The sequence below is a fragment of the Apodemus sylvaticus genome, chromosome 5, assembly GCF_947179515.1.
Source record: "Apodemus sylvaticus chromosome 5, mApoSyl1.1, whole genome shotgun sequence".
NCBI lineage: Eukaryota > Metazoa > Chordata > Mammalia > Rodentia > Muridae > Apodemus > Apodemus sylvaticus.
This window is the reverse complement of record NC_067476.1, coordinates 3,839,159-3,852,310: the sequence shown is the minus strand read 5'-3', so window position 1 is coordinate 3,852,310 and position 13,152 is coordinate 3,839,159. Positions and strand designations below refer to the sequence as shown.

General features: G+C 41.5%; 1 protein-coding gene across 9 annotated transcripts in view; it reads left to right on the top strand.

The window, feature by feature from the left end:
- Ehmt1 (euchromatic histone lysine methyltransferase 1) overlaps positions 1-13,152 on the top strand; it is a 123,973-nt gene that overhangs the window by 18,865 nt on the left and 91,956 nt on the right. Inside the window, exon 1 of one of the 9 annotated variants that reach the window (XM_052181773.1) lies at positions 3,449-3,467. The exons of 7 other annotated variants lie outside the window; for them this stretch is intronic. The gene's annotated coding sequence lies outside the window, so the exon portion shown is untranslated. Of the gene's footprint in view, positions 1-3,448; positions 3,468-4,174; positions 4,194-13,152 lie in introns of those variants that run through there. One more of the 9 variants, XM_052181776.1, reaches the window with a different exon arrangement.

The window sequence follows — 13,152 nt, the reverse complement described above, 5'->3', positions numbered from 1 at the left end:
AATAGTTATATAAAGGAAGATCGGAGAAAGAAGGGTTGGCGACAACAGCAGACGTTGCTCTCCATGTCTAAAAGCCGGGGCTTTGTAGCCAGCTTCTAGAAGATGAGTTTCCTTCTCCGCTTGTTGCCCTTCCTGGCTCTTCCTCACCCCACTTCCCTCTTTTCCTCCACACTGCTTCTGTTTATCTGCTTAGCCGGCACCCATTGTTTACATCTTAGTTACTTTACTACACACAGGGTCTACTAGTCTGGAAACCATAGAATATTTTCATCATCTTTCAAATAAACTTCATTCATTAGGAGTTTCTTCCTCATTTCATGTAAATGGTATTATATGACTACTGTCTTTTGTGGGTGGCATGTTTCACTCTGGTCTCTGTTTTTAAGGCTCAGTTATGCTACTGTAGTGTATATTGAGTCAGCCTTGTCTGTTGGTTGGTGGATTTTGTTGTTGTTGTTGTTGTTGATTACACTTTATTAGCTATTGGGAACCATGCCATTAAAAACATTCAGTTCTTAGAGCCTCCATGGCGGCTCACAAGATTAGTAACTCCGATTTTAGGAGAGCCAATGTTATTTTTAAAGGAGCTGACAGTTTTTTGTTTCTTTTTCTTTTTCTTTTTCTTTTTCTTTTTTTTTCTTTTTCTTTTTCTTTTTCTTTTTCTTTTTCTTTTATTCTTTCTCTTTCTCTTCCTCCTCCTCCTTCTCCTTTTTCTTTCTCTTTTTCTTCTTTTCCTTTTCCTTTTCCTCCCTCCTTCCTTCCCTCCCTATTTCCCTCCCTCCCTCCCTCCCTCCCTCCCTCCCTCCCTTCCTTCCTTTTTTTAAAAAAAAATACATGGTTTTGCGTAGCCTTGGTTGTCCTGGAACTTGCTCTATAGACTAGGTGGCCTCAAACTCAGATGTTTGGCTTTGAACTCACAGGTAGTTGCCTCCCTCTGCTTCTGGAGTTGTGGATCTTTTTTTTTTTTTTTTTTTTTTTTTTTTAATCAGTGCTAGAATATGGATGAAATTCATGTAGAGATCTGTGTTTTCATGTTATATCAGTCCTGATACAGAACATTATTCTGGAAAGATTAAAACCCTTCTAGTATGAGCAAGAGTAAGAACTTCGGGAAGGTCAAGACATTTCTTAACTTTTTGGTTAAGAAGTTGACAGACATTTTTGTGGTCCTTTTTTTCTTTTTTATAGCCTGTGCTGACTTTTTTAACCACAAGATGGTGGCCTTTTTCTAGCAGGTTGATACAAGTTGGTGCCTTCCTAGGAAAGCAGGGACTGAATTTCATATTCATATATACTGCAACCCCAAACTCCCCGTTCATGCCACCCTGCCCCCAACCCACCGGCTTTTCAGTGTAAAGTCCTGGCTGCCCTGGAGCTCACTCTGTAGACCAGGCAGGCCTCTTAACTCACAGAGATCTGGGATTTAAAAAAGGACTACACTACCACACCCTGCCCAGCATTTTTTAAACAAAGTTTTTGCAGCTTTAGGAAGACTGCATGTAGCTGTAGGAGGGAGAGAGTGGCTGTAATCTGGAGTGGGGGATCTGATGACGCTCCACCCTTCACAAGTAAATGTGCATCTGACTGGATCTTGTGCAGTTCTCATGGGTCATTTGATTTCAATAACGGCCAGGCCATGTCAAGAAGAAAGTGTTCGGTAAGGTCAGGCCCTGCTAACTCTTAATGTGCTGTTTTCTCTTTGATTTGCTGAGCTGCAGAGAGGGTGATATGTGTTTTTTTTTTTTTTTCCTTCAGGGTTGAGCAGTGGTTCACTGTGCTCCAGCTTACTTATTCTTGAGCAGTTTGACCATTTACAAATTTTGGAATTGTGTAAAGTTATGTGAAAAATTATGAAATTTTCACAATGTAATGCTACCCATTGCAAAAACAAGCTTCCTTTACTGAGGCCAACAGCAGCAGTAATCTGCCTGGAAGCATAACTGTTTAGAAAGCAAATTGAAAGGTAAATTATATGCATTTAACAACAAGCAGCAGTAGTTCTCTGTTTATGGTCCATGGCGCCCCATCCACAGGTTTCTGTGTTAGATTATAGTGCCAAACATTGGGTCCTTTGGAGTAGGTTGATTGTACCCACAGTAGTTGTGCCTTTACTACGTCATTGGGAACATTGTGCTTGGTATGCGATGGCATTGACACAGAGCTGAACAGCCTGCACAGTGCCTTAATGACTACAAAACCAATCAACAGTCCTAATGTTTATTCATGTCTCCATGTTGTCTTAAGCCCCAGTCGGATCTTACCAACTAGTTTTGGTGTGTTACTGACTGATTCAGATGTGGAGCCTTTGAGGTCTCGGGCTAATAATTCTGGGATGCAATCTATCCTTAGCACTTGAATTATTATTCAGTAACCTTATGTATGGCTTCTAGGGGTATCTTTGAGTTTTTAATCAGTATTAACACTTAGAGGGACAAACTTTTGTAGGATTTTCTCAGTCATTTTATCAGCTATCTTCTGTGCCTTACCTACCCACAAAACGTACAGTTTAACAGTCACCTGGCTCCTGATACCCATGTGGACTGATTTCCCACCCTCACTGTTTTTAGATGCTTTTGTACATGTTTCAGATGTACTCCTAAGTCTGTAATACATTCAGAGGTTAGTGTGAGTGGGGTTTAACTTTTTTTATTTTCTCCGAGACAGGATTTGTTTGTGTATCCTTGGCTGTCTTGGAACTCACTCTATAGACTAGGCTGGCCTTGAACTCAGAAATATGCCTGCCTCTGCCTCCCAAGTGCGCCTCCACTGCCCGTCTGTGAAACTTTTTAAAAAACAAAGTTGGGAACAATCTGAAAGTGCTTTTGCTGTCCATTCCAAGCAAGTATCAATTGGTTTTGGGATTCAGCAGATAATGGGATAGTTAAAAAAAAAAAGCAAATAAATAAATTAATTAATTACTTAAAAAAACAAACCTAAAAACCCGAAAGTGCCTTGCCAGGGCTGACGTGAACTTAGGGTCGTGTGCGCTTCTCTCTTCGTGATTGTTCTCGCTCTTAGGGTCTCATGGTTTCCATGCCTGCCACAGCCTCTCCATGGCCACATCTGGCTGATGAAAGGGATCAGAACTGGCAACTTTCCCAGAAGAAGAAACGCACATAGCATACTTTTGAGGAGAATATTTGCCAAGACAAGCTCAGCTCAGTCTTTTTCACACTTACCATTTTATCTCCATATCTGTCCACTGTTGCCTTTGATGCTCATAAGTCCTTGCCACAAACCAAGGCATACCTGGCCCATCATCGTCCCAGCCACAAATATTCTTTAATTAGTAGAAGACCAGTAAATCTGTAGTTTGGTACAGAGCCTTAAGTCACCCTGGTTGGTCCTCACCTGCAGACAACCCGAGGATACCCTGTGAGAAGCAGCTGGCTGAGCCACTTCACCAAATTTATTTTCTCCACAGCAGCCAGTACAATGGAGATTACTGGATCTCTTCTACTACTTTGGTGAGCTGCTGTTTGAATTTTAAAACTTTATAGATGCTTTTAAACATAATAGTTGTCTTTCTGTCAAAAATTTCCCTTGCAAGTTCAGCTTTTCACAAATCCTTTACAATAGATAAAAAAGTATATATTTCTCTGTCCACCTATGTGTGTGTGTGTGTGTTTCTTCAGTCAGAAGTACTGTGAGTTGGAGTCTAATCTGAGCTACAGAGTGAGGCCTTGCCTCCAAATTAAGTCCTATTCCGAGATGTTTTAGTATAGTATAGTATAGTATAGTGTAATGTAATATAATGTGATGTAATATACATTAGTTTGATACTTAAATGCTGAAGGATGATGGTAGCAAGATAGTATGCTTTTGTTTTGCATAATGCGCATGTGGTACACAGATATACAGGCAAAATACCCACAAACTAAAAAAATAAAATGAAATAAATCAATAAATCTTTATCAAATGCCTTCTTTTTTTTTTTTTTTTAATTTATGTATGTGAGTATGCTGTTGCTGTCTTCAGACACACCAGAAGAGGACATCGACCCCCATTACAGATGGCTGTGAGCCACCTGTGGTTGCTGGGAATTGAACTCAGGACCTCTGAAAGAGCAGTCAATGCTTTTAACCGCTGGGCTATCTCTCCAGCCCACCACTTAATTCAAAACAAACAAACAAAGAAACGAAAACTTTTGGGACAGTCTTGCTCACACTTGACTGGAACTTATTGTGTAGGAGGTGAGTCTGTCCTTGAACTCTTGCCTGAGATTCTTGATTGATATGAATGTAGGCACGTACCATCTTGGTTAGCTTGTTTTTTCCATTTTGTTTTTTGTTGTTTTTGTTTCGTTTTCCATTTTTGAGGCAAAGATTTCTTTATGTAGCGTTGGAATTCACTTTATCCACCAGGCTTACGTCAAACTCACGGAAATCCACCTGTCTGCTTCCCTAGTGCTGAGATTAAAGGCATGTCCCACCACTGCCCAGCTATGCCACTGCATTTTAAAGAGGGTTATGGTAGGGGCTGTAGAGATGACTGAGCGGGTAAGAGCACTGGCTGTGTTCTTCCAGAGGCCCCGGGGGTGTGTGCTCTCACCTGCATGGCATCTCACAATCATCTGTCACTCTAGCTTCAGACTGTTCGATGCTTTGGGGACCTCTGAGTATTGGGCACACAAATGGTGCATAAACAGAGATCCAGGTAAAACACTCAAACATGAAATTAAAAAACTGGATGATTCATATGGTCACAGTGTGTGTGTGTGTGTGTGTGTGTGTGTGCTCTGCATAGTGTAGGAGTATTCTTAAATGACCAGAGGACAACTTTAAAAGCTGTCAGTCATCCTGGGTTTTGAGATAGGTTCTCAGATTGGTCTGGGGAGTCACCAATTTTGCTAGGCCAGCTGTCTAGCATTCCCTAGAGAACTACATGCGCCTTCACAATGCTGGAATTGAAACAGCATGTGGCATTGTACCAGATATTTTATGTGGATTTTAGGGATCATGCTTGCATAACAAGCACTGTCTGAGCTAACTTCCAGCCTCGTTTTATGATTGCTACTCTTAGTGCTATGCTTAGAGTCAGGACTTCTCATTTCAGGTTGTGAAGTATTTTCCCTGCTGCTTTTATAAACCTCCCGGCCTGTACTGGCTGGTGTTTTGAGTCAACTTGACACAAGCTGGAGTTATCACAGAGAAAAGAGCCTCCCTTGAAGTGTCGCCATGAGATCCAGCTTTAAGGCATTTTCTCAATTAGTGATCAAGGGGAGAGGACCCAGCCCATTGGGGGTGGTGCCATCCCTGGGCTGGTAGTCTTGGGTTCTATAAGAAAGCAAGCTGAGCAAGCCAGGGGAAGCAAGCCAGTAAGCAGCACCCCTGCATGGCCTCTGCATCAGCTCCTGCCTCCAGGTTCCTGCCCTGTGTGAGTTCCTATCCTGACTTCCTTTGGTGATGAACAACAATGTGGATGTAAGCTGAATAAACCTTTTCCTCTCCAACTTGCTTCTTGGTCATGATGTTTTGTGCAGGAATACAAACCCTGACTAAGACACAACTCTTCCCCCACTTACTGTTTTTCAGTGCTGGAAGTTGAGTCCAGGGCTGCTATATACATGTGATGTAATTGCAAGCCTTATTTGTTTTCATTTACTTATTTTTTTCTTAGAACAAGCCACATTTATTTATTTTTTTTTCACAATTTCTGTGGTTCAGGAAACTTGTCTGGATTCTCCTGAGGACAGTACCTTTTAGTTAGAGCTGGGGTTTCATGGGGGATCTATCTGTTCAGTACTTAGAATGCTCAGGTCTTCCAGGCTGTTGGCCTGAGGACGGTTTGCGGAGCTGTTAGCTTGTTTCTTACAGTATAGCCCTCTCCATCATGGAGGTTTGCCTCTTCCATACCAACAGAAGAAGCCTGCGCATGAAGGGACCTTACAGTGTGATGTCAGTCATGTCAGATTCTTGACTCAAAGTAATGCTTTGAGTTTTTATTGTTTGGAAACAGGGTATTTACTGTGTAGCTCAGATTGGTTTCAAACTCAGAATCCTTCTTTAAAGTCTTATACTGAGATTATAGGTGTGTCAGCACAGCTTGTTCCTATATTATATATTAATTTTGATTTTTGCTTGTAACTAATTCTAATCCTTCATGTTTCATGACAAATTTTAGAATTTTCAGAGGTTTTCCTCTCCAGTTGTGACTGATAAACATAATTGTCCATGATCCTACAAAATGTTTGAAATCTTAGACTTGTGCTTTTTTTTTTTTTTTTTTTTTTGCTATTTGTGCCATTGAAACACTGTACTGGATTATTATTTGCCTGGAGAATAATTTTTGTGTTTATTAGAAGAAGGTAGTACTAGTATTGCATTGCATGTAACTTAGTAATTTTTTTCAAAATTTATTTTATTTTATATGTATGGGTATTTTGCCTGCATATATGTTTGTTTTTCACATGTGTGGAGTACCCTCAGAGGCCTGGAGACAGCATAGGATTTTCTGGAACTGGAGTTATATAGATGGTGATCTATCATGTGGGTGCTGGGATTTGAGCTTGTTTTGATCAACAAGTGCACTTAGCTATTGAGCTATCTCTACAGCCTCAGTATTTTAAAATTACTGCATTGTGGTGTGTGTGTCTGTGTGTGTATGCATTTATCTATCTTTTGTTCTGTCAGTTGTATCTGGGTGGTGGTAGAACACATACATGTGTATTTGTGTGGGTGTCAAAGGTTGAAGTTTGAAATCTCTCTATTGAGAGGATATTAAGGCAGGATTTATCCCTGGCTATCTTGGAACTCTGTATATAGACTATGCTGGCCTCAAACTAATGAGATCTGCCTGGTTCTTCCTGGTTCTTCTCTCCTGAGTACTGGGATTAAAGTTATGCACTACCACTGCCTGGCTGTTGTCTTTTCCAATTGCTTGCTACTGTGTGTCTGTGTGTGTGTGTGTGTGTGTGTGTGTGTGTGTGTGTCTGTCTGTCTGTCTGTCTGGTCACCAATTCAGCTACTCTGGCTAACTTGCTCCAAAAATCACTCATATCCACCTCTTAAGGACTGGCAATACAGTTAGGCCAGCACACCTGCCTGGCATTTATGTGGGTCCTGGGAATCATAACTTGGTTCCCATGCTCATGTGAGAAATATTTTATATACTGAGCCACCTTTACTTGTGTTTTCACGGCAGCTGTGGTAGATGGTAGAACCTAAGACACTTGAGTTTTACAGAAGCACTCCCTATATGAAGCACTGACAAGCAGTATATGAGAGAGCACTATATGTTCTAAAGCAGGGTCACTGCATATTTTTACTTCCAGTGAGAACGTCAGGCACTTCTGATTGACTGCATCTTGGTTATTTGTACAAGTCTGGAAGTCTGACGAGGCAGCACTTTGCATAAGCTACATGAAACATGAAGTTACCTGAGTTGTATTCTAGCATGCTTTTTTAAAGCTCCAGACCCCTTCTCAGAATCAAAAGTAAAAGGAGGGCACTGCTTCAGCCTCATGTTTTGTTTAGAGATAAGGTCTCATTACATTTTCGTCTGGCCTTTTCCGTATTAGGGCTTTCAAGCATGCACCAGCAAGGCTGGGTTGGCAGGTAATAATTGTTTGAAGGCTGCCCAGAGAATTGCCTCACAGTGCATCTGTGAGTTTGTGCCTTTGCATCAGTAGTGTGTTTTCAGGGTCTTGTCGTAACATAATGAACAGACCAGCCTGGAGGGATCAGACTGGATGACTGAAAATCACTTAGCCTTAGACACCAGAATTTTGCTAAACTTTGATGTTTGTACTGCATATTATGCATGATATATAAGTATGATTCTAAGTATCAAATTACTTTTCCTTAAATTTCTTTATTATTGAACTGGAGAGTTGGCTTGGTAGTTAATAGCTCTCAGTCACATGGCAGCGTGAAGCTGTTTGTAACTCAGGCCCCAATAGGCTCAGTACTCTTTTTCTGGCCTTCTTGGGCACCAGATTTTCATCTGTGTGATACAAGTGAATGCCATACATGTAGGCGAAACATTCAGACACATAAAATAAAAGGAAATAAACCTTAAGAAAAGAAAATATAATTTTTGACTTTTAGTGACTAAGAACAGCCCCCTCCCTTCGTTAAGTTAGTATTTTGTGATTTCCTTGCATGGTCAGCTCCTCAACTTTCCTTACTGATGTTTCCACAGGCGTACTCTCTCCTCTCGAGCAGTCTCTGACTCTTGTAACTTCTGGGCTATGCATACATTTTACCAGATGTGAGAGCACTGGTTTATTTGGTGGGGAAAGTTTCTTTCACCTGAGCCTCAGTCAGGACTCAGCATTACAGGAAGCAATTATGGTATTGATCTGAAACTCTTAGGCATGTCATTGAACTGTATCTTTATCCTGGATTTATTATTTTAAAAAAAGTCTTCTTTCTTCCTTCCCATCTTCCCTTTTTCCTTTCCAGGGTCTGTGTCCCAGGCTGGCTTCAATTGGCTATTTATGTGTGAATGACCTGGAATTTTTTTTTTTTTTTTCCGAGACAGGGTTTCTCTGTGTAGCCCTGGCTGTCTTGGAACTCACTCTGTAGACCAGACTGGCCTCGACGGCTTTACATTTTTATTGCATGTGTATGTTGTGTGCTTTGTGTGTGCCTGGTATCTGCAGAGATCAGAAGAGGGTGCCAGAATTACTGCCTGGGACTGGAGTTTGAGACAGTTGTGATGGATGCTGGGAATTGAACCCAGGTCCTCTGCTGAGCTATCTGTCTAATCCTTCATCAGTAGTTTTTAATCACAGGGGTTGCAGGGGTTTTTGTTTTTGTTTTAAAAGAGGGAAATAGTAGCTAGGCATGTTGGAATGCACCTGTCTTCACCACGTGTGAAGCTGAAGCAGTAGAATCACTTGAGCCCAAGAATTTGAGGTCAGTCTGAGCAACATAGTGAGAATGCCTCCCAAATATGGAGGGAAACAAAGGAAAGGAGTGAAGATGGTACATCAAAAGAACAAGGCACAGCAAAGAGTCTAGGCATTGTTCTCCCCCCCCCCCTCTCTCTCTCTCTCTCTCTCTCTCTTTCTCTTTTTCTTTTTCTCTTTCTTTCTCTCTCTTTCTCTCTTTCTTTCTCTCTTTCTCTTTCTTTTTCTCTTTCTTTCTCTCTTTCTCTTTTTCTTCCTTTCTCTCTTTCTTTTTCTTTCTCTCTTTTTCTTTCTTTCTCTTTCTCTTTTTCTTTCTCTTTCTTTCTTTCTTTCTTTCTTTCTTTCTTTCTTTCTTTCTTTCTTTCTTTCTTTCTTTCTTTCTTCCTTCCTTCCTTCCTTCCTTCCTTCCTTCCTTCCTTCCTTCCTTCCTTCCTTCCTTCCTTCCTTTTTTTCTCTCTTTCTTTCTTTTGTTCTTTCTTTCTCTCTTTCTCTCTCTCTCTCTCATTCATTCATTCATTCATTCATTCTTTCATTTGGTTTTTTCGAGACAGGGTTTCTCTGTGTAGCCCTGGCTGTCCTGGAACTCACTCTGTAGACCAGGTTGGCCTCAAACTCAGAAATCCTCCTGCCTCTGCCTCCCAGAGTGCTGGGATTACAGGCACACCGCCCAGTTTAGGTATTGTTTTCATTTGGTGGATACAGGATGAGGGGCAGTCACAATGCTAATTGAGGCCACATTCCACTTGATTTTGAGCAATTTGATTTGGGGGATAATAAGATGAGTTTCTGTTTTAGCACATGACAGATGTTAAAAAAATTCTAATTTTTTTGGGGGTGTGGGGTTTGAAACAGGGTTTCTTTCTGTAGTCCTGGCTGTTCTGGAATTCTCTTTGTAGACCAGGCTGGCCTCAAACTCACAGAGATCCTCTGTCTGAGTGCTGGGATTAAAGGCATGAGCCACTTTGAATTTTGTATTAAATAGATTGGTTTATAATAATGGTGGATGTCTGTTGCATGCTTTTGGGTTACCTGCAGCATGTCATGTTGCCTCATCATAGCCCTCTGTGCTGGGTTTTATACAGTTGCTCCGTTTGACTGAGGTTACACATCTAGTAATGGCAGAGCTGAGCCTGTCTGACTGTAAGCTGAGGTTTTGACCTGTCACATTGGTGGCATCTTTCTAGTGCTAACCATGCTGACCTAGTGCTCATCATTTTCTTTTTGGTGCAAAGAGGCACTTACACACCATGTGTTTCAGTTCCAGTTGTTTGCCTTTTCTTAAAGATCTTTTACTTACTTATTTTATGTATGAGCACACTGTTGCAGTCTTCAGACACACCAGAAGAGGGCAGATGGCTGTGAAGCACCATGTAGTTGCTGGGGATTGAACTCGGGACTCTGGAAGAGTTCTTAACTGCTGAGCCATCTCTCGAGCTCCTAGTTCCAGTTTTTCATTAAAAGTTTATGAATATTCAGTTTGAATAATGTAGGGAGTGGACAACTGAGAATTTGTGTGGTGGTTGCAGAATTTTACCACACATATTCTTTCCTTTTGGACCTTTTCCTCTTTTGTTGCTGTTGTTGCTCAGAGGTCTAATATCAGAAATGCCATGAAATTTTCATCTTGAAGTTCTTAACACATGTGGCCGTTTAAGTAAGAAGGCCCCCATAGGATCGTATAGTTGAATGCTTGGTCCTCAGGGAGTAGCACTATTTAAACAGCATGCCCTTGTTGGAGGAAATGTGTCACTTGGGCTGGGCTTTGAAGTTTTAAAGCCCATGCCAGGCCCAGTGCTTCTCTCTGCCTATGGATCAGAATGTAGTTCTCAGCCTCTGCTCTAGTCCCTGCCGCATGCCACCCTCCATGCTCCTACCATGGTGCTAGTGGATAAACCTAGGAAACTGTAAGCAAGCCCTCACTTAAATGATCTCCTTTATATTTGCCTTGCTCATGGAGCTTCTTCACAGCAATAGAAGGCAGTATAAGTCTTAAAAGACTAAGACAGTATATAGTCTTAAAAATACAAACCTAAGAATAGTCAGACTGCTGAAATAGTTCAGTGGGTAAAGGCACCCATTGTCAAGCCTGACTACCTTGAGTTCCGAATTCAGTTCCACATGTTGGAAGAAGACAACTGACTCCCCCAAGTTGTTGTCTTCTGACCTTTGTATGTATGCTATGGTACACACACACACACACACACACACACACACACACACACACACACACACAGAGTTACTTAAATAAAATAAATGAGTTAAAAAGTCAAATCACAATTCTGTTTTTATATCTGGCAAAATGTAAAATGAGCAGTGATCTGTTGGTAGCATCTAACACATGCAGGTCTCAGAGTGCCTTTGGTTGTTAATGTTCCCAGCAGGCTTCTAACATTTCTGTATCTTTGTGATATTTAGAGCAGTCTCTTCCACACTGTGTTCTCTCATGCCACTGGCTTGGCCAGTAGCTTGCCAGGGTCCTGTAGAATGGAAGGAACTGTTTCTGTACTAGTTGTCATAAAAAAGATGCATCTGTGAGGCACATGGCATTCTCCTTCTCTATAATAGGTTTTCATTGTGAAAAGTTTGGCTAAAATACAGGAGCTAATAAGTAGATCTCAGAGTAGAACTGAGTTATCTAGCTTTCAAGATATGGATAAGCAAAATAACCAGTCTTCTTTCACTTGTAGTTTTGTATGTCTCGTGATGAGAATCAAACCCAGGGCTTGCCTGCGCTATGCAGTAGTCACCATTACTACCATACCTCTATGCAGTCAGTGCGTGCATGCATGTGTGTGTTTGAGAGCATGCATGCTGGAAATGGGGTTCACACTTTTGCAGAGGTAAACCTTGAGCAACGCAGCCCAATAAGTGTCTACCTTGTTTGTTACACAGGGTTTCTTTCTTACCTGCAAATCTAGGGGAGAGTCAAACTAATGTGTACATTTTCATCTAACTCTTTGGATTAGTCCTTTGGATTAAATAGATCAAAGATCAAATTCCTTTGCCTACCAGCCTTGACAGAACTCATTCTAGTCATAGCTGACTTTTACAGATTTTTGTTTGAGACAGGGTCTCACTCTAAGCCCAGCTTGGCCTCAAACCACTGATTGTCGTGTCTCAACTTTTCTGGTGGTGGGAATTACAGGTTTGTGCTACATAGATTTTGTTTTTGTTTCTTCACCTTAAAGGTTGTTTACAATGGGAAAGGGGTGCTTTCTTTCTTCCTGCCCAGTGATTTATCCTTTTCAGATTTGGTTATAACGGCCAGTTCAGTTGCTTGAGTTCTTGTTATGCTCATCCTTTCTGTGTAGTTATATCTCCTGTGGATATAGAACAGCTGCTTAGCCCGGGGCATTGGTTCTGGTGGCCAGTGCACGTAGAGTTTGGGTTGTCAGATGAGTTCTGTGTTCCAGACCTCTACTGGCCACAGAGCTGGCTTCCCTTTCTCCCATTGGGAAGGATCTGTAAATAGCAGATAGGAAAAGGGTAGAAGGAAGATTGCCACATAATACCCTGCCATGTAGTTTAGTGGTTAAATAAGAGTAATCCTTGGCCAGGCAGTGGTGGTGTACGCCTTTAATCCCAGCATTTGGGAGGCAGAGGCAGGCGGATTTCTGAGTTCGAGGCCAGCCTGGTCTACAAAGTGAGTTCCAGGACAGCCAGGGCTATACAGAGAAACCCTATCCCAAAAAAAATCAAAATCCAAAACAAAAACAAAAAGAGTAATCCTCGGACAAAGTACATGAGCGTGCATGTGTAGTGGCTATTCCTGGTTGTCAACTTGACTATATCTGGAGTGAACTACAATCCAGAATTGGAAGGCTCACTTATAACTATAATCTGGAGTCTCAGAGATATAAGTTTCTGACCTGGATCTTGGCATGGATATCTTGAAGCATAGTGGCTATGAATTTCAGAAGATTAAGACAAGGAGATCTCCCGAGTTCAAGATCATCTGGGCTTTGGGGATACATAAGGACATTGGAAGAAGAAAGATTTACTCACTCTTCCTTGCCTGCTTGCCTCATGGGACTGAGCAACTGCTAGGTCCTTGGACTTCCCATCCACGGCTGCTGCTGCTGCCCATTTTCGGGGAATTGAACTATAGACTGTAAGTCACCGACAAATTCCCTAACTATATAGAGACTGCCCATATATTCTGTGACTCTAGAGAACCCAAACTAATACAGAAGTTGGTACCAGGAGTGGTTCTAGAGGAGCAGAAGTATAAGTAATGCTGGAGTTGGTTGGTTGATCCAATAGCACCTTCAACTACTGAAACCTCTCCAGATTCTCTC